General features: G+C 37.9%; 1 protein-coding gene across 1 annotated transcript in view; it reads left to right on the top strand.

Moving 5' to 3' along the window:
- The first annotated feature begins 946 nt into the window (after positions 1-946).
- The window catches only part of LOC120637390 (rhophilin-2-A), a 132,833-nt gene continuing 118,963 nt past the window's right edge, over positions 947-14,816 (top strand). Inside the window, exon 1 of the mRNA XM_039909255.1 lies at positions 947-1,178. The gene's annotated coding sequence lies outside the window, so the exon portion shown is untranslated. The remainder of the gene's footprint in view (positions 1,179-14,816) is intronic.

Below are 14,816 nucleotides of genomic sequence, written 5' to 3'. Positions count from 1 at the left end.
CTATGTTTTCTTTTATTTATTTTTCCTGTATTTATCAACCAAGGAATAATATATATATTTTTTTAATTGATTTATTTATTAATGACTGACGGTCTTATCAGATGGCTCCCTGGTGGTAAATAAAACATGGCCTATAAAAAGAGCTACACCTCGCAGCAGAGCTTGCAAGAAACATGTCATCCAAACTGCCATTCTGTGTCTATCGTTATGACGCGTTAGGTTTTGCCTCATGTACCTATAATTACACCCTTCGCACTGGGACACATCAATTGACTTTGACTTTGACTTTGACATTAGATAGGTACGTGATTGGTAAAAAAATTGCTATAGGTAGGTATTGCTATAGGTACTGAAGAAAGTACAGGTGTAACAGGTGTCTAATAAATATTTCTCCTATAACGATAATGCGTTAACTTTCAATGTATCAAATACCTTTTTTCTATTGTTAGTGTCATTTTTTTACAAACTTAGAACAAGGCCAAAGATAAAATGTATGTAACGTATGTCACGAATACTTGGAAGATACACAAAGGGAAAGTTACACCGGCGGACCCCTATTTTTTTTTTCTGGACCTTTAAGAATAGAAAAAAAGGGAAAAGTAGTAAGTAGAAATTTTCAGCTCTTATACCTAATTACATAATATCAGAATGCAAGAATATTTCAATACGAAACTATTAGCATCCAAATCACGTAAAACCAGGCTAATAACCAATACAGTTTGAAAATAATCTAGTTAACTATTTATCGATACACCAGAATGAATGAGTGGAGTAACAAAATTATAATCCATTGACTATTATTGTGAAAACTGTTTAAAGTGCATACGTATTAAAAATGCAATGTAAAGCGTACATTTCTTTAGATTACACAAACAGACGGCCGGTTTATGATTACGTCAAACTACACAAGTTAAGTTAAGAATTTAGTTTACCGCGCGTCGCTACAGGGACGGGTCGTTGCGCGCAACACGATATAAAAAAAAATAGTAACGTCATAATTTGCCGCGAAAAAATACAGATTTTAAATCGTTAAGTACAACATCGTTTTTTTTTTTAAGTGTAGTGATGGGATGAAATGTTAGCAATGTAATAGTGATGTGAAATATTTACCTATGGTGTTTTTGTGTCACGGAAGAATCTGCGGCGATACCTAATGCGTTATGCGATAACTAATAAAGGTGGGTTTACTTAATAGTTTTACTCGTTGACTGGTGATTAGGTACCTACCTACCTGTATTGTTTGCCCTAATGATAACATTCCTTTGCCGGTAATGTATTCTCAATGTTTAGTTAGGTAAGTACTAACCATGCTCTTAGTTGTTAGTATTTATAACCGAAGCAGGTAATTCCAAATGAAGATATACCTAACTTATCGATTGACAAAAAATAAAAGTAGGTAGAATTTTAAAGTTAATTACTTGAGTAGGATTTAAAATATTGATTAAAAATATGGATTTAAAATAAGTTAAGATTAATTAAGATATCTAATAGAACAACTAGCAATACAATAAAAAAAAATATAAGCCACCTTGCATGTGTTAAATATATACCTTTCTATTGTCAAAGTCAAAGAGAAAAATATATTCATACAAGTAGGCCCACAGATGGCACATTTGATACGTACATTACATGATTATTACACTGTAGTGAGATGATGGCGATGACCATATTCGTATACTTAAAACCGAAGTTACGAGGGTTCCAAACTCGTCTTGGTCTAAGAAGAAGCCCACAACAAACTTAGCCGCCCTTTTTTTATTATCACCACCTCACATTGTCCACACGTATTGTATCCACACTCCACCTTAAATTTAAAAATACTTAAAAAAACAGCCCTCACAGACTCAAATATCTGAATCATTATTAGATTTCTTCATATACCTACCTAAGCGAGTTTAACATAAGTCGCGTCGTAGGGTGTGCTATTAAAGGATTTTATATAAGAATCGCACCAGATTGCCAGCACCTGACTTGGTGACAATGGTACCACCTCGAGAGTACCATTTTGTCTAGTGGGAGGCTTTAGCCTTGGCTAGTTACCACCCTACCGACAAAGACGTGCCGCTAAGCTATTTAGTGTTCCGGTGCGCGTAGAAACCGATTAGGGGTATCACATCATCACTTACCACCAGGTGAGATTGCACAGTAGGGCTAACTTGTAGTGGAACAAAAAAAAACCTCGAGAGTATATGCATGGGTTTAAAGGGGTTAAACAATAAATAATTTTTTAAAAGATGGGTCACAATTATTGACGAAGCAATCGGCGAACTAATGAAAATATACAAACAGTCGGACATATAACCCACCCATAGACGCCACCTCTTTTAAAAATATTTTAAAATCCTGGGCTCTTATTAATGAATGATATAGTAATAAAAGATATAACTGAGACAAGCAGGACCAACACTAAAAAAATAGATATACCTAGTGTGGAGAAAAATTTCTTCTTTCTTCTTATTTTCCTAATTCTAAGGTTGCCTGGCTAAAATCGTTTGTAAGCGTGAAGGCTGCCTTTTGTATCCTTGCCCTGAATATTTGTCTTGTTTAGTTTCTTATCTTGTTTTTGTGTAGAAATCAAGAGTGTAAATAAAAAGAAATAAGATTAACAGGTAGGTAAGCGTTTTCAAATTAAAATAACATCATAGTATTTTACGACCTTTTTTTGTACTCGGCAAAAATTTTGTATAAATTCCTTTCAAGTCAAGAAAGACAGCCAGGGTCTGTTTCATATAGTACTTCTTTGCCCGGGTCTCCAACAATGTGGCACGTCTCTGTCTGTATGGTGGCACCTAGCCACGGCCAAATCCTCCTACCAGACCAGACCAGAGAAAATTCAGAAATTATAAATTCCCAAAGCTAGTCGAAGTGATAATGTCGATTCATGATTAGCCCTAATAAACCAGACTAGACCAGACCAGAGAAAATTGATTTGGTGAACCCAGGACCTCCTACTTATAAGACTAAGCACTCACCAACGCTCCGATGAGGTAGTCAATAATTTATTGGTATAAATAAATATAAATCGTCTATAAAAATAAATATACAACGACAATACACACATCGCCATCTAGCCCCAAAGTAAGCGTAGCTTCTGTTATGCGTACTAAGAGGACTGACGAATATTTACTTTTTTTAAGAATAATATACATAAATACATGTAACATACATATAAACACCCAGATTCATGTTCATCACACAAACAATTTCCAGATGTGGGAATCGTACCCACGGCCATGGACTCAGAAAGCAGGGTCGCTGCCCACTGCGCCAATCGGCCGTCGAAATATATAATATATAATATATAGGCCTATAAACATATAGGTCGTAGATATAGCAACCGACTGAATTTAAACTACTGTAAGTACCCTAGCTCTTAATAAACAACAATGTTTTTACAATGTTTTCATGTTTTCGCGAGACGATACCAAACGACCTCGAGTTTTGACAGCCATTGTAAGTTATAATGAATAGTAATTTGTTTTATTACCACCACCTGTCTGTACTCTGTACCATCACCATAAGGCCATCAATAATTGATACATTCAATAAGTAATATAGCATTTACTATAGTAATCCACTAGCGGACGCGCGCGACTTCGTCCGCGAATGAGTCAACTTCAAAAAGTAGTTGTATGTTGTCGCGGACTGTTTCATAGAACTTTAAAGAAACAATTCCGATATACTTACTACATTTTTCCGTGGGGCGGCGTAAAGTTTACCGTTCACGCATCGCACGCATCGGATTCTCTAGAAAAGGATATTTTTTTTCGTAGCCTGATGTTTTACAGCCTTAATTTTTTTCTTTTTTTTTTTTTTTTTAAATCGAAATCGAAACACATTTTTTGAGATTAGCGCATTCAACCAAACAAACTCAAAAGCTTGGTAATATTTCAACTATGCCTATCTAAAAAAACCACGTCAATCTAAAACTCCGTTGCGCGGATTTTGAAAGACAAATAGCGATGCTATCCTGTATGAGCTGTTTGGTTTTTCGGTATAAAAAGAAGCCTATGAGCTATTCCAGGATGGTACGCATGCATTCGATTGTTGTCCCCTATGCCTTGTTATGTCCTTTATCTCCGACAATATTTATCAGATCTTCATTAAAATTAGACAATACATGCTTAATAGTATAGACTTTCAAATAAAAAAGAATTATTAAAATCGGTTCAAATTTAACGGAGCTAAGAAGTGAAGTTGATAAAAATTTTCATCCCGTTTCCCGCAGGAAACTTATTGTTTATCGGTGTAAAAAGTATCTTATATGTTGACCCGGATTATCGAAATTCAAACGGAATCTACTGAACGGATTGAAATATTTAATTTAAATCCGTTCAGTAGTTTTCACGTGATGCCCGGACAGACAGACAGACAGATGGACAGACAAAAATTAAATAAAAATCTGTTTTGGACTCAGTATCGAGGTCAAAATTTTCAAAATATATTAAATGTACATTAATCTTCCAGTTGCAGATTTATTATAAGTATAGATTACAGGGTACCCACTACAGGGCACGGGTCTCCTCCCACAATGAGAAGGGTTGAAAGCCGTAGTCCACCACGCGGGCTGGCAGTGCGGATTGGTGGACACCTTTGCGAACATTATGGAGAACTCTCAGGCATGCAGGTTTCCTCACGATGTTTTCCTTCACCGTTGTAGCAAGTGATATTTAAAATGCTTAAAACGCACATAAATTAGATAACTGAGAGATTTGTGTTGGGATTCGAACTCGGCCCCCCGAAAGTGAAGTCGAAGTCCTACCCACTGGGCTATCACCGATTACCCCTCGGGTACGGAATAGGGTTGCCAGACGGTCGGGAATTGGCGTGATTCTCCCGAATTTTTGTATGTCCTCCCGACTCCCGACAAAGCAAATAATCACCCGAAAAACAAGTTCGATAATTTTAAGTTCACATTTTCGTCAAACGAAACTTGCAAACAACACACAAAAAAAAATTACAAATTAAACATTAAACATGCTCATTCGGTTCTTATCTTATGTGTCACAAATACCTACTATGTTTTTTTTTTCTTATAACTACAGTGCTATGCAAAAATATGTTTGTTTACTTAATATATTATGTAAACCTAATTAATATTATTAACTTATTTTTTATTTCTCCCGACCAAAGCCTCAAAAATCCCGAAGAATAGATCCCGAAAAATCTGAGAACCCTAGTACGGAACCCTAAAAACCAGCAATACATATAAGCATTTTGCAAATGCATTAATTAAATAAAACGTTCCACGTGGATTTTTGTACTTACAAAGTTGATATTGACCTTGCCTAAGATGCAATACTCGCCCGTGGTAATGAGCTGCAATTTGTTTTATGTTATTATCCGTGTTTTTGTCTTAACTTTCCGCTTTAACAGCCGGTGCGACCTTGCTAGGAGATGGACCGAAGTTTCTATTAAATATTACCACAGAATTAAGATCATACAGAACCCTCGTTCAGCCATTATTGCGTGCAGACAAACTCCCCGCTCACGTCTTACTAAACACCCACAGAATGTTGGTAGCTCACAAATTTAGTAACTAGCATCAAAACAATAGAAAAAAGGTATTTAATACATTGAAAGGTTTATCATAAAGCTTTATCTAGTTAGCTCATTATCGGACCACCGATAATGAGTTCATATTCAGTTTCACTGAACATTAAAATTTGAGATTTTTGTACAATTGAATCAATTAAATCACCGACCGGAGTGAGCCCGCAGACTTTGACAATTGAAAGTGTACACTGTCAAACCTTGAAACAATGTTCGGGTTGCGCGCACATCGAAAAAAGTAAGCTGGCGGAAGATGTATTCCCTTCTCACTCGGTTCCGCAACTACCTTCATCCTGTTAAAATCGTGTAACCATGTGCGCGCGCAATTCGTTACATCGTATAATTTCACTGCCATGTTTTTTCAAACGCCGCTAGAGAAGTATAACTTCGAAAAGGTTTAACTTAAATTTTAATCACAGAGATTCGGGGCCCTCATAAATTATTATAATATAAGATTATATTTGTGCTTACGACTGGAAGCGTCCAAGGCTGCAGAAACAATACACTCTGCTTACTTAGCGAGACTAAACCGGTATAAATTGTACATTAATATGCGGTATTAGCATCATACAACGCACATACTGCGTAGATCAAGACACGGAGTTGACTTTAAGACTAAACGGCTGCCCGATTCAATTATGTTTTTTTTTTTTAAAGTAATAATTGATAGACAAGTAGAAGGCTCACTTTATGGTAAAGCGATGAGCGTATAAACACTGGAACAACTTCTCAGAATATACAAGGAAGACGTCCTGCAACGATCTGTGACCATCAACAAGAGGCAAATATATCCCCGGGGAAAGTATAGAAATGTATCTTCTCCCACAGCTTTATCAACACTCAGAGTACTGGCGCACAAGTGGAAATAATATCCACATAATATATGTGCGAACGAAAAATATATTTTTCAAGGGAAATAATAATTACAAACTAAAATTAATATTTACAATAATTATAAGTCGTCTAACTTTTCACTTATGGGCATGGTACCAAAAATGCTGGCGCTATTGGCTCTTTAAATTGCTAGACTTAGCCGTTGAGCTAAATAAGCGCCAGCTCGTTACCCACCACTCACCAGACGTAAAGATCAATTTTTGGGACACGATGTTAATAAAATTTTCGTGTCCGAATACCATGGGCCCGGAGTCTCAAACGCAAGCGCCGCAAAATCGTAGTCATTACTAACGAAGGAGTATTTACGGCGCTTAAGCATTTGAGCAGATTCGGCAGCTGCTGCCCCGTCATATTGTGTATTAATAAACGGAAATAAATTTCTTCTATTCCATGTTCCCTTGATTTCGCTGGTGGACACGTTAATTATATCCCTTGGATATAATCGCGGAATCCTGTGCTAGCTCTGCTGAGGCGTAGGTGTTATCATGTTGATGGACACAGGACAGCAGAAATAAGCCTGACCATAGTACTTCCCCGGACGTTCACCCGGCTAACTTAGAGCAGGGTGCGTTTGAAACCCCGTAGCTTTAGTTTTAAGTTTACGAATGTAGTCGTGACCATCTCTACTCACTGCTATGTACACATTTTGTATGTTATCAACGCATCAAAAGTGCCATCTATGTGACTATTTGAATAAATAAATACTGGACTTGATTTGACGAGTTCTGTCACAAAAAGCTTTACTAGTGCTAATGTGCATGATAGTGGTCTAGTCTGTAAGGAGTAAAGCCAAAACTGCTAGTCGGGTCTTAAAACGCAAAATCCCTCGAAACGGCAGGCACGACGGCCGATTGGCGCATTGGCTCTAGCCAAAAATCTCTGGAAAATGTTTGTGTGATGAACATGAATGTTTTTCGGTGTCTAGGTGTCTGTCTGTATATTATAAGTTTTTATGTGTGTCATAAAAATATTCATCAGTTATCTTAGTACCAATAACACAAACTGCGCTTACTTTGGGGCTACACAGCGATGTGTGTATTGTCGTAGTATATTTATTTATTAAAGTTCCGGTAAGATGTCGCGTAGACACGTTTAGGGATATGAGTTAAATATAACTGCTATACTCCATAACAGATTAACCCGCTACAATCTTAGCCTGCATTATCACTTAACACCTGAGATTCCAGTCAAGGGCTAACTTGTATTGTAATAAAAATAAAGATTTAATATTTGATTTTCGAACGCATTCTACATCCTTTTGTCTTTGCCAGGAAAATTCCCGTCGTCGCAGTGGGTATAACCTCTTAACCCTCTCTACTATGAGAAAGGAGGCCTTGAACAGCATACGAACGTATACTGATTGATGATGACTCCAATAACAATCGCAAAACTATTCGAAGAATTAATAAATCTCCCCACTTTTTATTGATATAAATAGGAAATCTGTTTGGAGCACACAATGGGTCGCATGCGAAGCCATACCGTCGCGTGAACGTTTCAGTCGGTTTCTCGTTAACCCGTAATGAGCCATTTTCAAGGTTAGATCTATTAGCAATGGTTTACCCAGTGAGATGTTATCAGTGGCGTGCAAAGGGTGTTCAACTAGAGCTTGCATTAAGATACTAGGAGTATTCCAAAATGAGGCGGTAGGACAACAGCATAATTATGCTTTAATTAAATCGATTAAGTTCCTTACAGTAGAAAAAAAAATATTCCTGACTATATCTTAGACTAGTCGAATTTTACTCAGTCGTGCACAGCGGACAAGGTTAAGGTGAACGACTAAGTAAATATTTCTGGGCCGAAAAACACAACAATGTTAACTCGAAAGCTAATTATTAATGTATTCTTAGTTATTCATAAAATTTTTGGGGAAAAAAATGCTATATATTATAGAGATTATTGATTATTTCCGTTATGTTTGAATGTAATAAGCGAGTGGAAATGAAAAATTGTACAGCTTAACGATTCTAGCTATGGGCAGGGCAGGTTCGCGAAAAATCTAATTAAAATTAATGTTTGGCCCATCCTGGTAGTTAAATCCAGTACTACGAGATATTTGATTATTTGAACATAACCACCAGATCAACAAGTTTGATACTTCGTCTACTACTATTTATATATAGAACTTCTACTATAACAGAGTATACACAAATAACACACAAAATTCAATTAATCTTCCAAATTAAACATCCAATCGTGTCTTTGAAGAAAGAATAGGTCTGGATGATAAAAAACATAGTTGTGTTCCGAGTACCCAATAACATATTCGTGTTCTTCTCTACAAGTAATAACATCTCACTGGAGCTACCTACCTGCAAAATTAGAGCGTGACATCTCATAGTTATTCAGTGGAGAAGTAATTACAATTTTGCATTAGTTTCATGACTTTTCACTTTTTTGATTAGTCGTTTTGTAGTAGACGGTACATTCGTAATTTACTAACACAAGATAAATCTCACCCTAATTAACATTTTAATCATACTCTTGTATGAATAAACAAACAATTATTCAAACATTTTTATATTCACATCCGCGGAGTGCTAGCTCAAAAACTTTTCCCATTTCCCCCATTTTATGCTTAACCTTTCGAACATTAGGTACGATAAAATAATTAGGCACTGTCTACTGATAGCATTCAAATTCAAAATTCATTTATTTCAAGTAGGCCTACTTTATAAGCACTTTTGAAACGTCAAGTATGTATGTTTGTAGTGACTCTACCACCGGTTCGGAAAGCAGATTCTACCGAGAAGAGCCGGCAAGAAACTCAGTAGTTGCTCTTTTCCAACATCAACATTTACAATCATTTTGCTATCTAGCGGGAGATGAGAGCGAGGCTGGCTGCTTCCAATCTACCTTGTCATTGAGGAATTCATCAAATGTATAGTAACCTCGCTGTACTAGATGCGTTTTTACACATTTTTTAAATGTATGCATTGGTAGGTCAAGAATTTCCTTGGGAATCATGTTGTAAAAGCGTATACTCAACCCCACAAAGGAGTTCTGCATCTTTCGCAGACGATATGCAGATATCACTAATTTATGTCCGTTTCATGTAAGTCGATTGTCATCATCATCATCATCATCATCATCATCATCATCATCATCATCAGCCTATCTCAGTCCACTGCTGGACTAAGGCCTCTTCATTTGCACGCCTGCATAGCTGCATCCAGTTCTTCCCTATTGCCTTTACGATATCATCCCTCCATCGAGCTGGTGGTCGGCCGATGCTTCTGTGTCCAGTGCGCAGTTGACAATCCAAAATCACTCGGCTCCACCACCCGACCTCCCTTCGACATATGTGGCCCGCCCAGTTCCATTTCAGGGCCGCTGCTCTTGGAACGATGTCAGTGATTCCAGTTCGGTTTCTGAACTCTACGTTGGGAAACCTATCTAATTTCCATTGCACGCTGAGCCACTTTGAGCCGGTGCACCACCTTCTTTGTAAGGGTCCATGTCTCTGCTCCATACGTCATAAATTGCCCCTAGCGGGTATTACACCCGGTAATCCCACATATAAAGCCACAGTGCTGTCCTCTGCAGTAAGGTCGTCTATAAAGTTATATAATGCAGTACGCTTTCACGTTACAAGTACGTGTTATCGAAGCGACGCCATATCATTACACACCGGAAGTAAGTTATTTTGCGACAAAGTCAAGGTTAGGCTAGGCTTCAATGGAGGTGTTTTGTGTGCAAGTCGCAATTCCTTATGGTGGTAAAATCCCTACTAATATTATAAATGTCAATGTAAGTTTGTTTGTTACGCTTTCACGCAAAAACTACTTAACCGATCCTCGTGAAACTTTGTACATATATTCTTGGAAGTGTTAGAAGTAATATAGGAAACTTTTTATCCCGACATTAAGCTCGGTCCCTTTGGTAGAGGGGATGAAAGTGTTTGACGATTTTACACCATAACTACGACAAATTATAACAAAATCAAACGCAGACGAAGTCGCGGGCAACAGCTAGTATATAATAAAAATGAAAATGTTTTTCGAGGTTTCGGTATGGTGGTAAATTATAAAATAATATTTTTTTCAGAAATGATTAAAGCAGATAATGTGGTATTTATTTTATAAAGTGCATTAATAATTCAGAAGCGGTGATAACCCAGTGGGCAGAACTTCGACTTCACTTTCGGAAGGCCGAGGCCTATCACGCACCTCTTAATTTTTTAGTTATGTGCGTTTTAAGCAAATAAAATATATCCAGCTTCAACGATGAAGGAAAAAATTGTGAGAAAACCTGCGTGCCTGAGAGTTTTCCACAATGTTCTCAAAAGGTGTGTGGAGTCCACCACTCCGCACTGGGCCAGCGTGGTGGACTACTGCCTAAGCCCTGCGTATTTTGGTAGGACACGTGACTAACAATACGTGAAAGTAAATATATTGTTAGATCTATTTATTGATTAGAACGCGTTGAAGCGAAGTCGTTTAAAAAAAATGAACGTGGATTCGTAAAAAGGCGTGAATCGACGGAAGACATTTTATTACTCAATGTGCTTAGTTTTTACTGTGAGAAGACAATGGTCGAAAACTTCCCAGAGCTCTAAACATTAGAATGCTAATCAGACTGTCTGACGTTTGTATCTTTATTAGAGAGTGGTTTGAATACTATAGAGTCATCTGTTTAAAAAAGATTGATAGACCATCTTCTGAAACCTATCAACGTCCCACTCCTGGGCACAGGTCTCGCCTCTCATAGAAGATACGGTTTTAGAGCATAGACCCACCATGCTGCGCAAATGTTGGTTGGTGGGCTTTAACTAGTAAACCCATACCACCGAAGTGTGCATGTGTGTAACAAATACATAGGGTATATTATAAGGTGATACACCGCGTGCTAATTCGTTGAGGATGATGACCATCATAAGCCACGTGAACGCGGAAACTGCACTGGGCATTCCTGCCGCCATTCCACACGGCGGCGGGCGGCGGGCACGATTTTATAATAATTACATATTTAAAAATTAGCTCACTACTCGTGTCATGATCATAGACAACAGAAATGAAGAGAAAGGCAATCACGCTCAACGATGAACGTGATTTGTGGCCTCATCGACATCTGCAGCCTTTTGCCGTCCCACTGCTGGACTTCGTCTCTCCTATTGGATAGAAGTAGACGTTACTTTGCGGAAATCCATGATATATTATCAAAATTAAGCTTAATTTGCTATACTCCGCGAAAAGTAGGAGAATCCGTGTGGTGTAATTTATAATTTCTTCAATACTCCACACCAAACAGATCTTCGGCAATGTACCCTCTACGCACGTTTCGCTCCGAAACCGGAGCATCCTCAGGAGATGTTGACTTTACAATGAATAATTGTTAAGTCACTTAAACTTTAAGCTTAATTTTGATAATATCTCGTCTCTCCTGTTTTAAAGCCACCGCGCTGCTCAGATAAAGGTTCGTGGGCTTTAACGACTATTAACACAAGTTAGTGAAAATAACCGGGATAGACGGCATAACCTGCTCTCGAAGCATGGAGGTAAAGGCCACATTCAGACCGCTAAAGAATGTCACTCATCCGAGGCCTTGTATCAGGCAAAGCAGTGAAGTAATTATTTCCGTAGCTTTAAAGGACCAGGTCTTTGGTGGATGTTTGGGTATAACCTACAAGTTACGGATTTCCGATACTTGTATCGAATCTCCCAAACCCCGGCGGTGCCGTCGGATAACGGACGTGCTCGTACAGTTAGGTGCGAGCGGGACGGGTACGGGGGTAACGCGTGCGAGCGGGACGGCTGCGATCAATTTGTGCACGCGCAAGTGGAGTGTGAACAATTCAGGGCTGGCGGTGACAGGGATTTATATACCTATATTTTTTTAAACATTTTTTATTATTATTTAAGAGAGCCCTTAATTGCAATATCACCTGGTGGTAAGTGTGCATTGCTGTTTTTTGTATAGCTTGGGTGCCAATGTATTTACAGGCTCATGCAGTTTTCTACGTCTCAGATTGATGGAAATCAGGGCGTGTTACTCGCATGCCCAGTACTGTTTATTGACGGCTGATTGGCTCAGTTTGCAGCGACCCTTCTTTGTAAGCCCAAGGCCGTGGGTTCGATTCCCACTTCTGGTAAATGTTTATGTGATGAGCATGAATGTTTTTCAGTGTCCGGGTGTTTATATGTAGAGTCTAAGTATTTATGTATATTATTCATAAAAATATTCATCAGTCATCTTAGTACCCATAACACAAATTACGCTTACTTTGGGGCTAGATGGCGATGTGTGTATTGTCGTTGTATATTTATTTTTATAGACGATGGTTTTCACCTTCCATATATATCTATATCTGCTTGGTTCGACATTTTAACTTAAAAATGATTGAACGAACCGAAATGCGAATGAAATATAAGTAACCGTTATGACTAAGCGAACGATTTCATAACGTTCATTAAACCTAAATTAACCGGTTTATGCCAGAGCCAGAAGCGCTAGTCACCTTGACAAGAAGCTAGCATTGTTTGAGGCGCGTGCGAGCCGCTAATTCGATGCAAAGAACAAAAATCACAGAATAGATAAATAAAGTAATACTTGAGGTCTGACTTTTTTCTTGCACGTAATAATGGCACAACACATTTTATGCAGCTCCGAACTCTACGCGATGTATTCATGACTACAAGCACTGAACGAGTGAATCGGTTGAACTACGATATCCCAATCGTACTTGTGGCATGCTTGACACGCCACATAACGTTTTTATTATTTATCTATTCAGTGACAATAAATGGTCTAAAATAAACATATTTTTTTATAGATTTGTGTCGATCCTTATAAATCAATGTGTTTAAATTAATGAGCTTACTTTTATTAATAAAAATTACTTGGGTACCCATAATACAATTTACATTATTTAAAATCAGCACTTCACAAGCAAAGTCCATACGCAATGTCAATGCAATAAAAATATTTAATCATCTGCCAGGTTTTATTAGCAACACTAAAAATGATAATGAATTTCATAAAATATTTAAAAGAATAACTCATAGAGCAATGTTTTTATTCAGTAAATGATTTTTTTCTCCTAGTGAGGCTATCATCGCTTTTTTGGCTTAGATATCCCTATCCCTACTATTATTATAAATGTGAATGTAAGTTTATTTGTTACGCTTTCACGCAAAAACTACTTAACCGATCCTCATGAAACTTTGTACACATATTTTAGGAAGTGTTAGAATTAATATAGGATACATTTTATTCCGGCATTAAGTTCGGTTCCTATGGGAGAGGGGATGACTGTTTAGAGATTTTACACCATAACTCCGACAAATTATAACCGATTTAAATAATTATTTTTGTACTATAGAGGTTATAATATGTGTTTAATTTTGCCCAAACTGTAGTTGGAGATAGAGAACAGAACTCCTCAGTGGACAGCAGCAAACCCCTCATTTAAGGCTTAGCGATACTGAATGCTTTAATTTTTTAGATCGATAACTAAATTTAATGCCACATCAAAAAACAAAATCAAACGCAGACGAAGTCGCGGGCAACAGCTAGTATTCAATAAATAATAAAGTTGCAAGCGGTAACCCTGGAACAAAACCTGGTCGCGCATGACGCATAGCACGCACGTTTTAATACGATACAGAGATACTTCCTGCACTTTTATGGCGTCCTAGTGCTTGGGGTCGACAGCTCCTTAAGGTTTATGGGACTTGTTTTTGCCACAACCCCATAACGGCGTGTTATGGCCCTTTTGTTTATTCATTGTTTAACTGCCATGGCATTTATTGATGGCTTAATTATGTATGCCATGTGTTTTTATGGGAAATGACTAGCTAACTAGGTGCCTTGTAAATACTAGGTAGTTCTTTTTTAAAATCGTGGTCCAGTTGCAAAAATGTAGGTTTTCCTTTTCACTCTTTTAGTAGCTTCGAACTAAATTGTTGGCAAGATAGGTCAGTCTATTCTGGATAGATCAGTCTTAAAAAACTTGTTTACAAAAAAAAAGATAACCTGCGCGCCATTTCCCTAAATATATCCGCGGTATAGGACGCGTAGGGACGCAGAGCCTTACGGTGCCTCGCGGTTCGATGGTAAAAATGCGAGGGGGGAACTAGATCAAATAGTTTTTGAGCACACTCTCCGAAATATATCCTATGGAATACCGAAAGGCAGGCAACCTTGCGACGATGTTCCCAACTCCTAAGGTTTTTATTGGCTAGGTCACCGATGAGCCTTCTAGCACGGCGATCCACCGAATCCAGGTTAACAGTGACTCTAAAGTTTACTCTGTTATAAAAATTGGTGAATTCGAATAAAGGAACCTAGCACAGACTGGCAGCAGCGTTCTTCTGTGCTATTACTACTATCTTCTGCGATCGCCAACTTGGCTGCCGCGTAGTTAT

The sequence above is a fragment of the Pararge aegeria genome, chromosome 1, assembly GCF_905163445.1.
Source record: "Pararge aegeria chromosome 1, ilParAegt1.1, whole genome shotgun sequence".
Lineage (NCBI taxonomy): Eukaryota > Metazoa > Arthropoda > Insecta > Lepidoptera > Nymphalidae > Pararge > Pararge aegeria.
Note: the sequence above shows the minus strand (reverse complement) of the source record. Positions and strands in the feature narration are given on the sequence as shown.